This window comes from Camellia sinensis, chromosome 5, assembly GCF_055761805.1.
Source record: "Camellia sinensis isolate YWXY chromosome 5, ASM5576180v1, whole genome shotgun sequence".
NCBI lineage: Eukaryota > Viridiplantae > Streptophyta > Magnoliopsida > Ericales > Theaceae > Camellia > Camellia sinensis.
The window spans coordinates 63,841,091-63,863,234 of record NC_138965.1 but is presented as its reverse complement, the minus strand read 5'-3'; positions in this window follow the sequence as shown (position 1 = coordinate 63,863,234).

The following is a 22,144-nucleotide window of genomic DNA, read 5'->3' as shown; positions in this document are numbered from 1 at the left end:
ATCTCACCGGCCGTGCATCTTGGCCACATGCCGATTGATATGTGCCACAGCCACTTCATGTATTGATTTTTGGCTTGTTAAAACGGCCTAATTATCTAAACGGCAATTATGGGCGAATGCCTTGAAGTCCATGCACTGGCTGGGGCAATGGCAGATTTATTAATCTAACCGGCGGAGCATCTTGGCCACATGCCGATTGATATGTGCCACAGCCACTTCATGTACTGATTTTTGACTTTTTAAACGGCCTAACTATCTAAACGGCCTAATCATCTAGTCGACAAGTATACAAAACGTTTAATCGAAAACAGTAACCAAACAATTCCGTTCATTAGTAACAGCAAAGTTCAAAATGAATTTTCATTAAGTAAATTGGGCACAAATTGTAACCATTTTACATATGAAAATTACTAGACAAAAAGCTGTACAAAGCTAAAAATTACATGCAAATCCTAATAAAAAACAAGAGCTGCCCAAATTAGCCCTTGGAGTCAGACTCCAGCGGCTCAACATCCACTTGCTCGTATGGAATTGGCGTAGCCAATGTCACATCAGCAGCAGCAAGGGCTTTGAGCCAGTCTTGTTTAAATCCCCAATTTTCAAATTTGGGGACTTCGTCAACATATTCATCAAAAGCAGACTTCTTCCCAGCATCGAATGCGCTGGCAGCCTTTAGGTCGGCTACTTCCTTTGCCGCCTTCATCTCTTCCAACCCAGCCTCCAATTTGGAGATCGCCTCCTGGGCCAACTTATGCACGTCGTCGCTCGCATTCGCCCTCTTCTCGGCGACTGATCTCAATTCTTCAGCACTGCGGGCTCTATCCATCTCGACCTCGGCACGGGCGCCGTCCGTCTGCACCCTACTCCTTTGGCCCTCAACCTCGGCTTGTAAACGGCCAATTAGCTCGACAGCATCGTGATAGCGATGGCCCATGTCGTCTATCCTCCCGACGGCCTGCAAAACAGGAAGTCAAGAACAAAGTAATATTTGCGTAAAGAGAAAAGACAGAGTCCAGATATATACCAAACGAGCCAATTACGTGGCCAACCCAATTGCAACTAGATCAGGCTCTGCCCGAAAAGCTGCCTTGTCGGCAGGCAGTGAAACGGATGTCGCCAAGCTGAGTGCAACCGCTAGATCTTTGATTACCGAAGCAATGGAGGAGATCGGCGTATTTTTTATCTTGGGCTGAATAACAAAAGGTACAATCACATCCGACTCCTCCACACGAGGTCATTTGTCGGCACGGTCTTCTTCTGAGCCGGCCTCAACGTCGGCAGGGTGTTTCTCCACCTTTTGCTCAGCTTCTACACTTGCCTGCACAAAAGGTTCTGCCTCGAAACTCCCGTTCTTTGTCATCCCCTCAATAACAGGCAAGGAAGTCTGGGACTAAGATTCAGCAGCCCGAATCTCCTCCGGCCTTCGCCGCGCGGCCATCCTTTCCGCGTTTGCCTTCTTGGAAAGTTTAGTGAGGCTCAACCCAGCCATATCTTCTAGAAACGCGCCGGGAAGGTCCTCCAGACTGTGAAAAATATTGTCGAGCGGATGCTCCTCCCGACCCGAAGTGGACGGAGGATCAGCCGAATTGAGACCGGTTTCTTCAAATGCTAACTTCAAAGCCTTGTCAACCTTAGTTTCGGATTGGCCTGACTCGGCGGCATCAGTTACTTCCGGTCGCTCCAAATCTGATCCCTCGCAACTGACTTGCCTCAAATTTCTAAAATCAGTCAAGATAAGGGCGATAAGAGACTCCTCACCCTTCGGAATTGGGATGTTTTCCACTGCCGAAAAATTCGTATAAGTCGGCTCGTACTGAAGACTTGGTCAGCCGAAATACTTCAGCGCAGTCCTGATTTTCAAAAGGACGGCCTCGTCGGTTGAGATCAAGACTTTCTTCAAATCGTTTCCTACAAAAGCAAAATTATGAGGTCCCAAAAATAAAGTTTTATAAATATAACAAGTAAATAATTAAAAGAAGATACTCGGCCACCTGGTTCGCCCTCCTCGCCTTCGCCGAATTCCCAGTTTCCTTGGACAACAACCATAACATCATCGACTCGCTTCCCAGAGCTGGAAAGCATAGTCACTAGTTGATGGTCGATGTTTTTGGCCCTAAGGAAATAATGCCCGTGCCGACCAGAAGACTTGGCCAAGGTGTAGCAATGCCGAATAGCGGGAATGCCAAGGTTAAGCCTAAGGCGACGGTTTAGTGCGATAATTCCCATCACGATCCTATAGAAGTTGACGTTGGGTAGGGAAGGGATTAACCCCCAATGGCAAAACACGGCCCTAAGGAGTGGGTGAAGGGGAGAGCGGACCCCACCCTCTGCAATTGATAGAAGAGAGAAGACGATCGTGGTTTCATCAACCCTCTCCATATCGAGGGTGCCGTCTCAGGAATGGAAAAATGGCGTCGGAAGCCAGAAATTCGATCCGGTGAAAGGAGATCTTTTAAATGTTTCGCCATTCCCCCAGCCAATAGGATTATGCAAAGCCGAAAAACAAAGCATAGAATGAGAGAACTTACAAGAGGCGAAGGAGATAGAGAAAAGTAGGAGGTTGCAGAGGTAGTTCGGAAGGCAATCCAACGCAGGCGTCTAAAAGCATGTATGCATTTGAAAAGACGTCAAAATTTTAAATCACAATAAATAGAAATGTACGAAAAGGCGGGAAGTTGAAGTGACAATCGAAAAGCGTGTACAGACATTTGCGTTGGGATACGGTCAGCCGCCGAATTTCGGCTTTTACTCTTCGAGTTCGAAGCCAAACATTCCAGCCAACTGTCATTAATGGAGTGCTTGGAGGGCAATTGTGGGGCCCGAGAAGAGGGAGTCATAGAGATTCCGGATAGCCGAATCTCGGCGAGTCGAGATTCGAAGCACTCGGCAATTGGCTCGCAAGCTCAAATCCAACCCTATTCGGCCAAATGACCGATTAGGCAAGGGGCCGAGTGAAGGTCGATCTATTGTAAAATGCGCCGAATATGAGTTGGAAATGGATCGAATCTCGAGGCCCTTGGAAGAAAAGATATAAATAAAATAACATCAGCTAGAAATAGGTATGTGAGAATTATTGTGCTTAACATAGAATACAAGCATTCTTGAGTGTGGATTCTGACTTGTCCGTCGGAGTGCTAATTCCGGCACCCCCGACTGGAGTGTTTATTCCTTTTCAGGTGACCAGAAGAGGATCACTAGCGTTCTCCAGGATCAGAAGAGTATTTCCAAACCACTTCTCCACACTATGCGTGATTCCTAACTATACAAGATGCCTAATGCAACACATGCAATATGCAATTACTAAGCTCGGCTACTAATATGGCATATGAAGCAATTACATGCAATTAAACACGTTTTCAAAGAATTATTGAAATGGCAATGCAGTTTGAATGATGCGCCGAGCCTCGGTGCATACAATACAAATGAATGGATACAAGCATAAGGTATGCTAATTGACACATGTCCCTAATCTAACCATCAAAAGCAGGTAAATAAAATGGAGAAAGACGTGGGGTGGGAAAACATACACGCACGCACGCACACTTATTACAATATTACGCCCTCACGAATGAGGGTCCGAATGAAACTAGCTAAGCTACACTACTTAACTAATTATTACAACACTTTGAGTAAATAAAACAGCTTACTCTAAGATAATTAATTATTACAACACACTTAACTAATTAATCAATTAGACTAAGCTATTTAATTAATTAATTACACACTGTGGCCGGTAGGCCATCATTGGTGGACGACAAGACACTCAAAAGGCCGGCAAAACACAAAAAAAAGGACACAAGCTTCACCACTGGCTGGCAGGCCACTAAAGTGGCCAGCAGGCCATATCTTTGGCCGGCCACAAAAATTTGTTTTTTGGCCCGACTTCAAACGAGCATATCTCCTTCATTCGAACTTCTTTGCAGGTCATTCTTGAGTCCAAATTGAAGCCCCAGAAATCTATTTTCCAATGGAGGTGGAATCACATCTAAATTATAAGTGTACAAAGAAATATGCCTATTTTAGTGAAGGTTGCTCAGTTTTTATCCTAACCGAATTGATACCTAACTTCTGCCAAACTAGTTTTCTCCCCTCCCCTCTTATTTTCTTCAACTCCAAACCTTTAAATAAGATGTTTTGAAATATTTTCAAAGAGTTCACCTCTCTTTCATTTATTTCCACTTTGTCCTTGCTCGGTTTACCGAAAAGCACAACATTTAACGAAATGCGAGCCTCAGAACATCGTAGAAACATTTTCAAAAATATTTTGAAAGAGAGGGTTTTAAGGTCTAAAATAATTTTGGTCAAAATAGTTTTGGTCCAAAATGGGGTGTAAGGTTGGGAGTTAGAAGCTCTCCTTACTAAAGAAATTGAACATTTGCATAGCACATTTTTCATCATCGAGGGATCAATCAGTGGCGCACAACTCTTAACGACGGTCAAAAATGGGGTGTCTATAGTAATGTTGGATGTAGAAGAAAAGAGAAAGAGGCTCAAGAGGCAAGGGTTTACAGAGTCTCGTGGAGATACTAGATCATCCAAAAAATCAAGGGGTCCATCATCCTTTCAGTCACACCCCTGTAGGTTGTGTCATCCATTCCTATTTCAGGAAAAAGTATGGATAGTACAAGGAAAAGCGGGGTTACTTGTTATCAGTGTGGTCAGCAAGGCCACAAGTCCGCTGTATGCCCATGAAGAAGTAGTCAACAACACCAAACTCTAGCTCGTTCTCAGAGCCAAACACCGGGTAGAGGTCAATCACCCATCTTTTATTAGTGTGGTCAGTCTAGTCATATGAAGAGGTCTTGTCCACAGTGAATTAGGATAACCAATGCTTCCAGATCCCGAGGGGGGGAAAGTTTTCAATCAGGTCATGTTCCGAGGCAGACTCATCAACCAGCTCAGTATGGATAGGCATCTAGAGTAGTACATAGGCCCATTTCTGCATAGTTAGGTAGTGCAACAGGCCTACAATCAGAAGGGTAATCAAAGTGAGCTGAGACCACAAAGGCAAGTTTACGCTGTCACCTCATTTGAGCAATCATATGGGCCATCGACAGTAAGAGGTACATATCTTATTTTCAATAGTTAGGCAAATGTTGGTAGATACCACAGCATCTAACTCTTTCATATCATCTGCATTCGTATCCATTTTGGGGTTAGAATTGACCAACTAGAGTTTCCGCTCATGGTAGAGTCACTGGTTGGGGATGAGGTTGTCCTGAATCCAAGATGTCATGCCGATCACCGACTTCCTTTCGATTTTGTGTTATTAGATATGTAGGGTTTTGATGTCATCCTAGACATGGATTGGTTGTCTTCCTACCGTGCATCATAGATTGCCACCGTAAGAGAGTTATCGTGTGCACATCGAGTGGAGATTGTTTCTACTTTCTGGGGGATCGAACCGATAGATTGTTGCCACTATTGCATAACCTATGTGATTAAGGTGAACTTAATTTCTTTATTGTGACCTTTATTGCCGATGAGAGTAGTAGGGTTCGAGCATATTTCCTAAGGTGGTTTGTGATTGTCCAAATGTCTTCCCAAAGGACCTCACTAAATTACCACCTCACCGTGAGGTGAAGTTTTCTATAGAGTTCATGCCTAGCATGACACCCATTTCTACGTCACCTTATCGGTTCACACTAGCCGAACTACTTACTTTGAAGGATCAGTTACAAGAGTTGTTAGACAAGGGCTTTATATGCTCTAGCACTTCGCCGTGGGGAGCACTAGCTCTCTTTTCCAAAATGAAGGATCAATTGTTACAACTATGTATAGACTACCACAAGTTGAATAGGGTCACAATTAACAGCAAGTATCTGTTACCTAGAATAGATAACATTTTTTACCAACTTAAGGGTTCCCGATGTTTCTTAAAGACTGATTTAAGGTCAGGTTATCATCAGTTGCAAGTGAAAAAGGAAGATATTCCCAAAATAGCCTTTTGTACTTGATATGGCCACTATGAGTTCTTCATCATATTGTTCGGCTTAACTAATGGCCCTACCACTTTTATGGATTTGACGAATCGAGTCTTCCGAGAGTATCTCGATAGATTTGTAGTGGTTTTTGTGGATGACATTCTAATCTACTAGCCTTCCAAGGAGGAGCATAAAGAGCACCTCTGTATTGTCCTACAACTTCTTAGGGAGCATCAGTTATACGTTAAGTATGAGAAGTGCGAATTTTGGCTTTTCAAGGTGAAGTTTTTGGGTCATATTGTTTCCAGGGATGGGGTTACAATAGATTCTTCAAGGATTGATGTCGTACAAAACTGGAAGCGACCTAAGAACGCCTTTGAGATTCTTATCTTTTTGGGTCTCACCGGTATTAGAGGTAGTTTGTGAAAGACTTCTTTACCCTAGCCTCCCCATTAACTGGGTAAAACAGAAAAGGGGTGAAGTTTGTTTGGAATGAATTATGTGAGAAGTCCTTCTTAGAACTAAAAGTTAGATTAACAACTACACTAATTCTAATCATTCCGAAAAGAGGGTTGGGTTGTACCGTCTATTGTGATGCTTCTAGGGAAGATTTGGGGTGTGTTTTGATACAAGAAAGAAAGGTTATAGCATATGGTTCTCGTCAATTAAAGACTCATAAGAGGAATTACCCAACTCACGACTTAAAGTTAGCCACAATGATCTTTGCCCTAAACCTTTGGAGGCACTATCTGTACGAGAAGAAGTTTGACGTATTCTCAGACTATAAAAGCCTTAAGTACCTACTCTCTCGAAAAGATTTGAACCTACGTCAGAGGATGTGGATGGAATTCATGGAAGATTATGATTTTGAAATGCACTACCATCTGGGAAAGGCCAATGTGGTGGCCGATACCATGAATAGGAAATCCCTGAATACCATTGCTAGTCTTGCCATTGGATAGTGGGAAATGTTTGGTGATATGAGTGAATTTGACTTGCACCTTGGCGAGTCTCCTAAGCATGGCACCTTGTTTACAGTCCTAGCACAACTAACACTTGACACACGAGTTATAGAACCTCAACAAGGTGATTCGAAAGTGGAGATAATCCGAGGGAAAATATCCCAATGGAAGAAGGTCAAGGGGTTTAGGGTGCATTCTAATTCAAGTGTCTAGTTTTTAGATCGCCTTTTTGTACTAGAATCTTGTAGAGACAAAATACTTTGGAAATTCCATCACTCTTGCCTTGCAGTGCATCCGGGAAGCACAAAAATGTACCGTGATCTTAGTCGTCAATTTTGGTGAAGAGGTGTGAAGCAAGACGTAGCCTTGTTTGTGTCCAAGTGGCTAACTAGCCAACAAGTCAAAGCGGAATATAAAAATCCATCCAGGTTGCTGCAACCCTTATCGATAACCGAATTGAAGTCGGAGCACATCACTGTAAATTTTGTTTCAGGTCTTCCTAGAACACAAACGGGTAATGATGCGGTTTGTGTCGTTATGGATTGACTAGCTAAGTTAGCCCATTTTCTTGCTATGTGTATAAGGGATTTGATGGACTACTTAGCTGAACTATATGTTAGAGAGATTGTCTGACTTCACGGGGTTTTGGTGAGCCTCGTCTTAGATAGAGATCCTCATTTTGCTGCACGGTTGTGGCAAAGTACAAAGTATAATGGGTACTCAACTAACTTTTAGCACCTCTTATCACCCTCAAACTAACAAGCAGTAAGAGCACACTATCCAAATTCTAGAAGACATGTTGAGAGCCTGTGTATTAGACTTCAAGGGTTCTTGGGAGAGGCATTTTCCTCTAGTGGAGCTTACTTACAATAATAGTTATCAAGCTAGTGTTAGAATGGCACCTTTTGAAGCCTTATACGGGTGTCCATGTAGATCACTAGTATGTTGGACCAAGAGAGGGGACTCACCTATGCTTGGACAGAAGTTAGTTCGTGAGACCATCGAGAAAGTGGCTCTCATACAGAAAAGGTTGATTATGGCTCAAAGCCGATAAAAAAGTTATGCCAACTGAAAGAGAAGACCTCTATCTTTAAAAGTTGGTGACCATGTGTTTTTTAAAATATCACCTAGGAAGGGTTTGATGAGATTTGGTAGAAACGGAAAATTGTCTCCTAGATTCATTGGTCCATTTGATATTCTAGAATGGGTAGGAGAAGTAGTCAATTGCCTTACACTACCACCACAACTTTCCGAAGTACACAATGTATTCCATGTTTCTATGCTCCGTATGTATGAACCTAATCCTTCTCATATCTTAGATTGGACGAGTTTGGAGGTAGACGAGAATGCCTCAAATGAGGAAGAACTTGTGAAAATCTTGGACTCTCGAGAGCAAGTTTTGAGGGGCCAAAACCATTCCTATCACGCCCCACTTTTTATTACTCGAAATCATTACCAAATCCATTAATTCACTTCAAGTTCAGAGACAACATGTGGAAATAAACTCAAATATTCGACTAGTAGAATTAAATAGTAATTCTCCCATTTGAATGCAAATTACATACTATATGAGCATTCTAAATAAACTGCCCGTAGGCTTACAATCGTTAAAAAATCAAAAGAAGGGTGTAACCCTTTTACAACAATGGCACTCCGCCAACACAAATGAGGCCCTGTGGCCAACAAATAAGAAAATCTGAATCTCGTAGCACAACCTGACCATCACCTGAAAAAGATTCAACAACGTGGGATGAACATATAGTCCAGTAGGGATCTCAACATGATCCTTAACAATAACAACTTACAAATAGCTATGATCATGAATGCTCAATCTCATACTAGAACAGTAATGTGGCAGTTTATACAAAATATACATAAGTATGTACTTTTCTCGAAAATAGCCATTTCTTTCAACGCTATAAGCGATTCATCTTTCTTTTCATTACCCCTGTTCCCAAACTTTCATGAACAATAACAACTTAGAAAACAATTCCACTAAGCCCATTATTTTTCTCCCATTTTTCATACTTACAACAGATTTTTCCCTTTTTCAAAACATACTTTCAAATACCCAGTTTTCCTTCACATTTTCCCAAAATCTCATAATGGCATTTTGGTTTATTCCCAACACATTCATATCTATACATGTATGCCTTTAATAGAAAGGAGATAACAAATCATCAACATGTATATAATCAACAAATGAGGCAACTCGGCCCTCCAAAACTGTAACCATCGCAATCCATGATATACTCAGATAGACTGAGACAATAATAATAAAGCTCTACTCTACCGGCTAAATCAGTTCTCCAGGCGCTAACTGGAAGGTAACGGTACCTTTGATTATAAGCGCAGTCAGTTCTTCAGGCACTAACTGGAAGGTAACGGTACCTTTGATTATAAGCACAGCATATAATACTAATAATCACAATACAACAGAGCATAACCAACAAGTGTAATATATACACATGAACTATCAAGATACATAAGCAAAGTGTTAAAGTATATGAACACATAGGTGTGTGGAGTACATCCCCTATCTCCTCCCACACACTGGAGTACTTCACATATCTCCTCCTTAACAATTATACACATATAATGTATCATAGCACTTCATCACATACAGTATTCAATCAACGTCGGTGTAATGCAAACACAACAATCCAATACAACAATGTCATCCTCCACCGATGACCAAGAACAAAACCTCTAGATGCATGAATTCAGTACACCTATTAGAAGACTTAACCATCATGAGATCTTAACCCAACAACAATGCTAGCACGATATGTAAAGGTGAAACCCCAAATGTGGGTATTCAACACTCAATGACAGAATAGTTCAATTTCCATATTCATTTTTCAAGACTCACATAGAGCTAACGTTTCATTTTCCCAAAAACACTTTTCCCATTCACAAAACCAATTCCATTCTTTTTATTTTACAAAACCAATTCCACGGAAAATAAAGCCATAATCCAACTCGGTTCAATACATTTATTTCAAAACAACCCCAAAGCCATAGTTAATCCCTTAGGCATTAACACCTTCACCCAACTCATATTAACAATAGTAATTTACAATTATTGTTCAATCAACCTCCCTCTTTAATTTACCAAAACAAAATATAATTTAAGGCTTTTTCTTCTTTCCACAATAACATGCTAATTTACACTCCAATTAACCCAAAGAACTATCAATGATAAATTAATCATTCTCAAACAACCAATCCTTGGTTCCCTCACATGGTTTTCAAAGAAATTCAACATGATATGATTTTCATGCAATACAAAACTACCACATGTCTATCTATAGACGGAGTATTGAAAAAGAACAAGGAGAATCCCTACCTCAAATGGAAAACCCAAGGGGAAGAAGAGCCAAACTCGGAAGTGCTCCAATCCCAAAGTTTTTCGGATCAAAACAAAGCCCACCCAACCCTCTATCTTTCTTACAAAGAGATTAGAGTACGAACACCCAAGAACTAGATCAATCCCTAGAGAGAAGGTGAGTGTAGAGAGAGAGAGAGTCGAATCTAGGGTTTTGAGACAAAAGGGAAATCAAAAAGTCAAGAAGAAACTGCTGCTGCGAATTGATATATACGTTCCTCGCTCGAGTGCACAAAGCCTCGCTCGAGCGAACAACACGAAGCTTCAGGTCTGCAACCCAGAAGCACGCTCAAGCGAAAAAATGCTCGCTCGAGCAAAGAAGCCCAAAACATACAGCTCGCTCGCTCGAGTGAAGAGCAGCTTGCTCGAGTCAAGGCTGCGTCTGAACAAAACCTGAAGACAAGAAAAGCCCGCTCGAGCATACAAACTCTCACTCAAGCGAAGAAGCAACAACACAAGTCTCGCTAGAGCGACAAAGTCCTGGCTCGAGCGAAGAGGCTAAAAACTGGACAGCAACCATATGCTTCCAATCACAACCAACCTGAAACGAACCTGCCCAAAACATCCTATAACTCAAATACAAAGTATTGAAGGACGGAAACAAGTTAAATACAACAATCCACATCTACGGAACCAAGTCCGGAATACAAAACTAAATGGAGGGAAAAACCGGGATCGCTATAATTCCTTTAGTTAAAGTGTTGTGGGATCATCATGAGGTGGAAAAGGCTACTTGGGAAGAAGCGGAGTCTGTGAGATGTACCCAGATTTGTTTAATGATGTGTGATCTATTATTTCATTCTTCTCTTTAAGGCTATGTATTTTGGCATATGGAAAGAAGTAATTAGAAAGTAATCTATTCTCCATCTTTTAGACTATTGTGTCTTCATTAAAATTGTGGGTTGATTTTGTTCCCAATTGATGAGGTCCTAATTGTTGTGGTGATTGATAGTATAGTGTTTGGCTTCTTTGGGTTGTTAGGGTTTATTGCTGGCAGGAATCACGAAATTTTAGGACGAAATTCCTTAAAGGGGTTGATTGTAACATTCTATTTTGGGAGACCGCTCAAGCAGTCAAGTGGTCACCCGAGTGCTGATTCAAGGCCCCTAATATCTTGCCTATTTGCAAGCAAGACTACTCGAGTGATCAAATGGTAGCTCGTGCAGAGATGTGAGGCTTTTAATAATTTCACTGTAGACCTGCAAAACTTCTAGGACATTGTGTTTACCGCTCGAGTGGTGAAATGTTCGCTCGAGCGATATGTCGAAATCTCTTCATCACTCAAGTGATGGAAGATTCGCTCATGTGGTCTATTCGAGGTCAGATATTTTAAAACTTACTTTTTGACTCATTTCTCTCATTTTTTTCATTTTTTCTTCTTCTCACTCCTCTATTTCAAAAACCCTAATACCAAAACACTAGATTTCATCTATTTATAACAAGAACCCATCCATGTTCCTTCATCAAATGTGTTGATCTTGTTAAAAGCTACATTTTGAACCGATTAGATCGCGGTATCTTAGAAGTACATTCGTTGGGTCTTTATCTCTACACACATAACCTTGAGGTAGAAATATTTTTAACCTTGTATATCTATGTTTTGGTTTGATTATGTATTAACTTCATAATATGTGTGTGATATGGGATGGGTGGTTGGTATATGGATAATATTGGTGGTTGAAGGTTCTTGCCTTAAAATTTTTGGAATAATTGGTTATTGCTTAATGAAAAATAATGTATACACCTTGAATCTTGAAAAATGAATTGAAAAATGAAGGAAAATCCACATTTGCTTGTGAAATGCTAATCACTGTTTATAGGTCTTGGTTGATAAATAGATGGGAATCAATAAGTGAATTGGGAATGTTTTGAGACATCTTGTGCTGAGATAAGATTAGAGTTTTGGGGTAATTGGTTTGCTGTATGGTATAGTACTACCCGTGTGGAGAAACTAAGGTGCCCACTTGCCCGATCATGTGAGGACAATAAATGAAAGAATGATTGAGGTGTCCACATGCCAATCATGTAAGGACAATGAATGTGGAAGATTCTAGGTGCCCACTGGCCATCCGTGTGAGGACGAAGAAATATGGAATTAATTGGAACGTCATGCATTGGAATATGAGATTGTGGGGCAAGTGTTCAAAGGAAAGGGTCATTGGTTATGCATATTTTAAATCAAATGTTTATATACTTGATTAAATATATTTTCTACTAGCCATCTAGCTTATTCTTATCTAACATTTCAGAACTTGGTGATGAGTCACCACCCCAGTGAGAAAGAGGAAAAAATTTTGTGTTGGTTAGAGCACGAAAGCTCATGGATGTATTTTGTGGAAGCTCCAAGCATATGTCTTTTGGGACCGCGGGTCATTTTATTGTAACAAGGCGTGGCCCAGATATTTGTAAGCCAATAGGGAATTTTGTATTATCTCGTCTAGCTTCTTAAACTATGCTAATGTTGATGTAACTAAAAGTTGAACATGAAATTTGTATTTTTGAGATTATAGTTAAATGAGGAAGAGGGTCTTGGGTTATGTTGCTCGACTTTTCGTGCTCCTTTCGGAAGACGACTAGCCCTACAGTTCAGACTCATGCAGTTCTGAATCTGATCCCACAAGTGCAATGTGAAATAGATAAACACCAAAGAGTCCAAATTCTGCAAATCTTTTGAAAAATAGATTTTGAATCAAATTGCCAAAAATGGACTGCTTTGCCAGATACAAATTCACCACCTAAATATTTTTAGAAAATTTAGGAAACCCATGACTCATGCCAAAAGCCACGTGTCCGTCATCACCAAGATTGTCTCGGCTCGTGAACTTAGGTGCAAGAAGGGAAGGTCATGAATTGAGCACCCCCGCTCGTCCGATCAAAAATCGGCCTCTATTAATCACGATGTGAATCTTATTTACATTTTATGGTCTTATTCTAATTTATTAAGCTAAGATTACTATGTGATACACACACAAGTACAGACTAATTTGCAAGAATTGGAACATTTGATCTCATGTTTGCTTTTGAAAAGAGTTTATGAATGTGCCACTTGAAAAAGTGGGCTCAAATGTACATTTAATCAAGCTATCCCAATTCAAACAACTAGCCCTCATCCACAAGCATTCAAACAATTTATCATTTAAGCACTTAGCCTCATGGTGAAGATGTTTTGATATGGCAACACTAACATACAAATGCAATATGCTAAAGCAAAAATGCTCACCTAGTACTCCAAGACTAGCCAAAAGAAAAGAGTCAGAAAAATGCATGCTCTAACTAATGCAACACATGTGATATGCAATTACCAGGCTCGGCTACTAATATGGCATATGAATCAATTTGATAGCATGCGGTCTAAGCACGTATTCAAAGAAGTATTTAAATGACAATGCATTGTTACAATGATGAACCGACCCTCGATGCATGCAAGACAAGTGGATGCAAACATGGAGTATGCTAAATGAAAGTGTTGTTCTAAACTAACCATCATAAGTAGTTAAATAAAAGGGCGAAAGACGTGGGGTTGGAAGACATAGGCATTATTACAATTGTGCCCTCGCGCAAGAGGGTCTGAATAAACTAACTAGCTAAGCTAATTAAAGCTAATTAATTAACTATTACAAGCCCAAATGAAATAAATTAACTAAACCAGCGAATTAATTATTACAACAACAAATTAAATAACTAGTCTAGCTAACTAATTATTTACAAGACAAAATTAAATAGCTACAACTAATTAATTACAACACTTTACAAATTTTAAAGAAACGACTAAACTAAGTAATTAAGCTAAACAGCCCCGAGAAACGAGGAGTGCTTATGGATGCACACGGATTTCCACCCGAACAAGCCACTGTTCTGCTGCCAGGAAGCCTCTGTTGCACAGTTAGAATACAAGACCTCAATCTCAAGCTTAAACAAACAAGTAGCTTGAAACTACTTTCAAAGCGAAGCAAAAGCCAAGAAAGGAGGGAGGTTGCAAGGGTGATTAAGGGTAATCACAAGCATGGAAAACATGAAATAAACACTATAAACTCAAATAGGTTGGTGGCTAAGGCCTAAACTACCAAGCCTATGAGGACAATTACACTACAAGCATGCAATACAAAGCTCAAATGCAATGAACAACGAAAAACAGTCCTAAAACAATGTTAAATCAATCCTAAAGCATGCTGGAATTAAGATAAAAATAGCTAGAACAATAACCTAAAACATGGAGCATGTTAAGCTAGTAAGCAAACGCAAGGAGGGGAATAAACACTATCAACTCAAATAGGTTGGTAGCTAAGGCCTAAACCACTAAGCCTATGAGGACAATTACACTATAAGCATGCAATACAAAGCTCAAATGTAATGAACAACCAAACACAATCCTAAGACAATGCTAAATCAGTCCTAAAACATGCTTGAATTAAGATAAAAAATAGCTAGAACAATAACCTAAAACATGGAGCATGTTAAGCTAGTAAGCACACACATGGAGGGGAGACTACCCCCTTCATTTTTGGGACTTCAAAACATGGTTTTAGCCACTGAAAAAGCTCTGAGATTTAGTATTAAAAAGCTCAAAAAAAATGGACAAAGATGTGGGAAAACACAAGGGTAAAGGCCTAGGAAGCTAGGTGGAAGGAATGGTGAGCCACCCCTCCACCCTTATTGCCCTTAAACCATAAGTTTCAGCCCAAAATTTCAAATTTTAGACAGTCCAAAAACAGTAGAAAAAGAGTAAGAAAAATGGCAAACAAAGCAAGGGAACAAGCCAAGACTTATACCTCTTGAAGAGGAGAACACTTTCCAAGTCACAAATCAACACTTACACATCCTCAAGAGCTCAAAGTAGGCTCAAAAGTGCCTTAGCTCCAATACCACAAGGTTTGGTTTAGAGTGTATAGGAAAAAGCTTAGAAATTTGCAAAAGAGGGAGAGAGAATTATAGAGAGACAGAGACAGACAGAGAGAGAGAGAGAAATTTTCTCCAAAATGTTCAACCCTCAAAAATAGAATAGGAGGTCTCCTATATATAGAAAACAATGAAACTCCCTCAGAAATATCAATACATACACGTGTAGGCAGGTGCATGCATTTGTGAAAATAGCTGCCACAGTTGGCCAAAATATCTGCCATAACACACTTGTGGCCAGCAGGCCACTAATGTTGGCCGGTAGCCAAGATTAGTGGCCTGCAACCCACACAAATGGGCCTGTAGGTCCCAGGGTTTTTAGGTTTGAAAAACTATGGTTTTGGTTCAAAAAACAATGCAAGAGGTTTGTAGGGTTTGAAGGCTCAAAGCTATGGTATTCTGCTGAGGACTTCAAGCACTTGACAAGCATATATAAAGTCATCATTGGCTGCGCAAGCGGTGGTGTCCAAGTCATAAGGGTAGTCAAAAATGGGGTGTCTACAGTTGCCCCTCTTTTACAGAACTCGAAGTCATGAAATAACGTAAGTGAATTTCAAAGCCCGAAGATGACCCATTTTGACAAGGCCGTAAGACTTGGGCAAACAAACAAAATTCAGATGCAGTTGGTTGAACCCGAGGGTTGCCTATATATCCCGTTGCAAGGAATCAAACCAGCATAGTTCAGGGGCAGGATGCAAATAATACACAATGTAATGCAATACTACAACTGATATGGAGTGCAATGCAATAATATACTCAAACCACAAGCAGTGTTTACCACACAAATACCATAAAGGAATGGAGATGCAAATCAAACTACGTTTTGTATAGAAAAGAAATGGGCACAACCAAACAACACCTAACACAAGCTAAGTGCCTACACCCTCAATACTAGCCTCAGCATAGCATGGATGCTTACACATAACAAAACCATGTTTCAACGTGAAAGGGGTGCGAGCACATGCAAAACTATGTTTTTCGTAGAAAGAGTACAAGTAATTGGGTGATATGCTATAAGTGAGGAATGATCTGGTGGGAAAAGATAATGATCCTAAATGCTAAATGCAACAAGACAAAATACAATGCAATGGATGAAGTGAATAATGTGTACGCCAAACCACATTTGACCTAGAAAAGGTATAGACACAAAAGAAACCACATTTAACACAAAAAAGGTTATCACACCCTCAATACTGGTCTCAGTGCAGCATGGGTACTTACACATGACAGAACCATGTTTCAACGAGGGAAATGTATGAGCACATACCACACTAAGCTTAACATAGAAAGGATCCAGGCGATAAAATGGTATAATGTAATGAATGTAATGCATAGTGTAGTAGATGAATAGGGTAACCTACTCCAACCACGCTAGAATCGTAAGAGGAGGAAGAACAAATTCTGAACACGTTGGAATCGTATAAGGAAGGGAACACTCTAACCATACAGAAATCGCAAGAAGACAAAGAATAAATCCCAAACACGCTAAAATCGTGTGAGGAAATAAACACTCTAACCACGTTGAAATCGTGAGAAGACGAAGAACAAATCCCAAACACGGTGAAATCATGTGAGGAAAAGAATACTCTAACCACGCTGAAATCATAAGAAGAGGAAGAACAAATCACAAACACACTGAAATCGAGTGACAAAAAAAATAATCTAACCACACGAAAATCTTGAGAAGAGGAAGAACAAATCCCAAATACGCTGAAATCGTGTGACGAAAGAAACACACTAACCACGCTAAAATCGTGAGAAAGGGAAAAGCAAATCCCAAACATGCTGAAATCATGTGAGAAAAAGAACACTCTAACCACACTAAAATTGTGAAAAGAGGAAAGGAAAATCCCAAACACGCTGAAATCGTGTGAGGAAAGGAACACTCTAACCATGTTGAAATCGTGAGAAGAGGAAGAACAAATCCCAAACACGCTGAAATCATGTGAGGAAAAGAACACTCTGACCATACTGAAATGTGAGAAGAAGAAGAACAAATCCCCAACACGCTGAAATCGTGTGAGGAAAAGAACACTCTAACCACGTTGAAATCGTGAGAAGAGGAAGAACAAATCCTAAACACGCTGAAATTGTGTAAGGAAAGGAACACTCTAACCACGTTGAAATCATGAGAAGAGGAAAAGCAAATCCCAAACACAGTGAAATCATGTGAGGAAAGGACCAATCAAACTACAGTGAAATCGTGAGAAGAGGAAGAACAAATCTCAAACAAGCTAAAATCATGCGAGGAAAGGAACACTCTAACCACGCTGAAATCGTGAGAAGAGGGAGAACAAATCCCAAACACACTGAAATTGTGTGAGGAACGGAACACTCTAACCAAGCTGAAATCATGAGAAGAAGAACACTCCAACCACGCTGAAATCGTCAGAAGAGGTAGAACAAATCCCAAACACGTTGAAATCGTGTGAGGAAAAGAACACTCTAACCATGCTGAAATCGTGAGAAGATGAAGAATAAATCCCAAACTCGCTAAAATCATGTGAGGAAAAGAACACTCTAAGCACACTGAAATCGTGAGAAGAGGAAAAGCAAATCCCAAACACGCTGAAATCGTGTGAGGAAAAGAACATTCTGACCATGGTGAAATCGTGAGAAGAGAATGAACAAATCCCAAACACGCTGAAATCGTGTTAAGAAATCAACACTCTAACCACGCTGAAATTGTGAGAAGTAGAACACTCTAACCACGCTGAAATCGTGAGATGAGAAAGAACAAATCCCAAACACACTAAAATCGCGTGAGGAAAGGAACACTCTAACCATGCTGAAATCATGAGAAGAGGAAAAGCAAATCCCAAACACGCTGAAATCATGTGAAAAATGGAACACTCTAACCAAGCTGAAATCATGAGAAGAAGAACACTCCAACCATACTCAAAATCATGAGAAGAGAAAGAACAAATCTCAAACATGCTGAAATTGTGTCAGGGAAAGAACACTCTAATCACACTGAAATCCTGACAAGTGGAAAAACAAATCCCAAACACGCTAAAATCGTGTGAGGAAAGGAACACTCTAACCACATTGAAATCGTGAGAAGAGGATAAGCAAATCCCAAACACGCTTAAATCGTGTGAGGAAAGGAACACTCTAACCACGCTGAAATCGTGAGAAGAGAAAAAACAAATCCTAAACATGTTGAAATCGTGTGAGGAAAAGAATACACTAACCACGCTGAAATCATAAGAAGAGAAAAAACAAATCCTAAACATGCTGAAATCGTGTGAGGAAAGGAATACACTGACCACGCTGAAATCGTGAGAAGAGGAAAACTCTAACCACACTGAAATCGTGAGAAGATGAAGAACAAATCACAAACACGCTAAAGTCATGTGAGGACATGAACACTCTAACCATGCTGAAATCGTGAAAGAGGAAAAGTAAATCCCAAACACGCTGTAATCATGTAAAGAAAAGAACACTATAACCATGCTAAATTGTGAGAAGTGGAAAAGCAAATCCCAAACACGTTGAAATCGTGTGAGGAAATGACTACTCTAACCACACTGAAATCATGAGAAGATGAAGAACAAATCCCAAACACACTAAAATCGTGTGAGGAAAAAAACACTCAAACCATGCTGAAATCGTGAGAAGAGGAAGAACAAATCCCGAACACGCTGAAATCGTGTGAGGAAAAGAACACTCTAACTATGCTGAAATCGTGAGAAAAAGAAGAACAAATCCCAAACACACTAAAATCGTGTGAGGAAAGGAACACGCTAGCCACGTTGAAATCGTGAGAAGAGGAAAAGAAAATCCCAAACATGCTGAAATCGTGTAAGGAAAGGAACACTCTAACCACGCTGAAATTGTGAGAAAATGAAGAACAAATCCCAAACACGCCGAAATCGTGTGAGGAAAGGAACACTCTAACCACACTGAAATCGTAAGAAGATGAACACTCTTCCCATGCTAAAATCGTAAGAAGAGGAAAAACAAATCCCAAAGATGCTAAAATTGTGTGAGAAAATAAACACCCTAAGCACACTGAAATTTTGAGAAGAGGAAAAACAAATCCCAAACACGTTGAAATCGTGCGAGGAAATAAACACTCTAGCCACGCTGAAATCATGAGAAGAGGAAAACCAAATCCAAAACACACTAAAATCGTGTAAGGAAAGGAACACTCTAACCACGTTGAAATCTTGAGAAAATGAAGAACAACTTCCAAACACGCTGAAATCGTGTGAGGAAAAGAACACTCTAACCACGCTGAAATCATGTGAAGAGGAAGAACAAATCCCAAACATGCTGAAATCGTGTGAGGAAAAGAACACTCTAACCACCCTGAAATAATGAGAAGAGATTCCGAGAAAACGACTCAGGGTCGCGTTCTACGCGTCTCAAGGTAAATTCCAAACACGCTAAAATTGTGTAAAGAAATGAACACTCTAACCATGCTAAAATCGTGAGAAGAGGTCCCGAGATGATGTGACAGATGCAAAGAGTATGATGAGATTGTGCGATGGATGCATAGAGGTGATGACACTGTGTAATAGATGCATAGGAAATGCTGTAAACAAACAAAGCGGCACTTTAGAAAGTACCTCATGGGGTGAGTAGCGATGAACCGCTCTACTCTGATGGGAATCTCCCTCTTGTGTTCCTCGAACTCTTACCTTCAACTCACAGTTCAAACGCCCTTAAAAGCTGGCAAAGGGTAACATCTGCATGTAGAAGCCACAGATGCCGCTTTTCTTCCTTATCACATTCACAACTTTCCCTATTCTCTAACGGGGTGACAAACTAGGTTGGTTTAGTATCTAGAATTGAGGCACATACATGCTACCTCAACCTATGGGGATGCCATACAGATTTCAAGTTGGGGATACACCCCTGGATATTTAAACCAAACTTTAGTCTCGAAAATTCCGAACCTTTGCGTTCTAGGCATCGCCATTCGAACTCTAGTTCCCACCGTCGCAGTTGATCTCCTAGGAACTAATTGCAAACACAGCCAAAATGCCTCTGGCAGGGAAATGGTGTTCGGGGAGAGCACTTCTGATTGCCATTCTAATTTGAAGCAGGCTTTGAGCTTGAGATCGAGGTACACTCATACTTTGGAGAAATGACAGGGCCTGAGAAGGTGCATCCGGAATGTAATCTCGAAAATTGCTGAAGTTGAAACAAACTCAAATGCTTCAATTTTCCCTATTTTCTTTTGCTTTGTAGTCCGGAACCTATGTAGCTTCAAATAGGTCCTTGCTCTAATGCTCTCTCTTTTGACTGGGGTTAGACCCTGCAGTTTTGTGAAAGAACGAATCCTGTTTTGCAGATCATGTTGAGCATAGCATGGCACTTTGAGCACAAAATGATTTATTTTCTTGAAATTGGAACTAAGAATGAATTCTTAACCGAGTATTGAGCCTATGACTGACCACAGTACACCACGCGACTTAACAAAGGAAAAATAAAGTAAATACAATCTAAACACGTTTATTTACACTCAAAATGACTCAAAACAAGAATCGAGACAAATAAAAACAACAAACACAACACTTGGATGTTTACCATCGGTAGGAGACCTCTCAGTTCACGGGGAGCCCACTACTTCTCCAGGTATTGCTTCCCATCCTTTCTTATTTATGGCTCTCACATCACTTTGGCCCTCAATCTCTTTTTCTTTGAAAAGCCATTTCCTCACTTTTTCTCTCAGCGCACATCTCTCTATTCTTTAATCTCTATTATTTTTTTATCCCTTCCCAGGTGTGGTTGATGGATAAGCTGGAAGTTATGGATGTTATGAGAGGGGGTCGATTATTCTGCTCCATTTCTAGTTCGTGCCTCGCACTTGGCTTGATACCTCACTGCTTGGAGGATGAGAGAGCTTTTGGCCCCTGCAGCTAGCTTCAGTTGTGCCCTTTCTGGTGAGTGCATTAATAATGGGAAAAAGACAGAAAACCTGACTCGATTGTGCCCCTATTTCATCATTTTGACCATTTTTTTGTTTTTGGCTTTTTGCTAAAACAATTTTGACCAACATGAGGGTTAGATTAACATGCTTGTTCGACTTTCTGCTTTAAAATCATGTAAGTCAAGCTATGAGCACTGAAAATTTTCCTTTTTTAGGTCCAAGAAATGGTCCAATTTTGGAAAAATAGAATAATGTTCAAGAAAATTAGTCAACTCATAAAAAAAACCTCAAAAACTATTTTGGCAAATGGTCGCTTCTCAACCAACGCGAAATTAACTCTTGAGATGCACAATCTTAGATCTGAACTTGATTTGTCTCGCAGCTGAATCTTCTAACGAAATAGGACAACCAAATTTGAATGAAGATGAGCCAATTTGACATAGATAGGATAGCCGAGTTGAATAAGCTAATCAACATGGATGAGACTAGCAGGCAAAAAATGGTTGGGGTCAAACTTCAGGATGAAGTTGCCTACGTATCCCAAAGATGGGAATCAGGTCGTACGTAGTTCCTGGGATAAGGTGCACTCATGTATTAACACTCTTCTTTTGCGCTCTAACTTTTTCCAAAGCCGCTCTTCCGGATTTTCAACCTTGCGAGCTCTTTTTTTTCTCTTTCTTCTTTGTTTCCATTTTTCATTTTTCTTCATTTCTTCTTCTTTTTTTTCTTTTTTTCTTTTTTCTTTTTTTTTCATTTTTTCAATTTTGTTCTTTTTCTTTTTCTTCTTACTCTAACTTTTGCCTGGGTCGCCTTTCCAAGTTTTCAACCTATCGAGCCTCTCAATGATGGAAAAGTTTAAATTGTCTATGTTGACTGGTCGTAGGATCTCTAAGCCATCTAAATCCACGAGAATGGTTGTTGCCCCTGACTAACTAGTCTTTGATGATGTAAGGGCCCATCCAATCTGAATTTGCCCCTAGTGTCGCGGATAGGAACTCAATTGTCCTTCAATAAAAATTTTCTTCTTTCAAATTATGGGATTTGGCTTTCTTGTCAATCTTCATTGGCTTGAGAAATGACCTAATTTTGAATC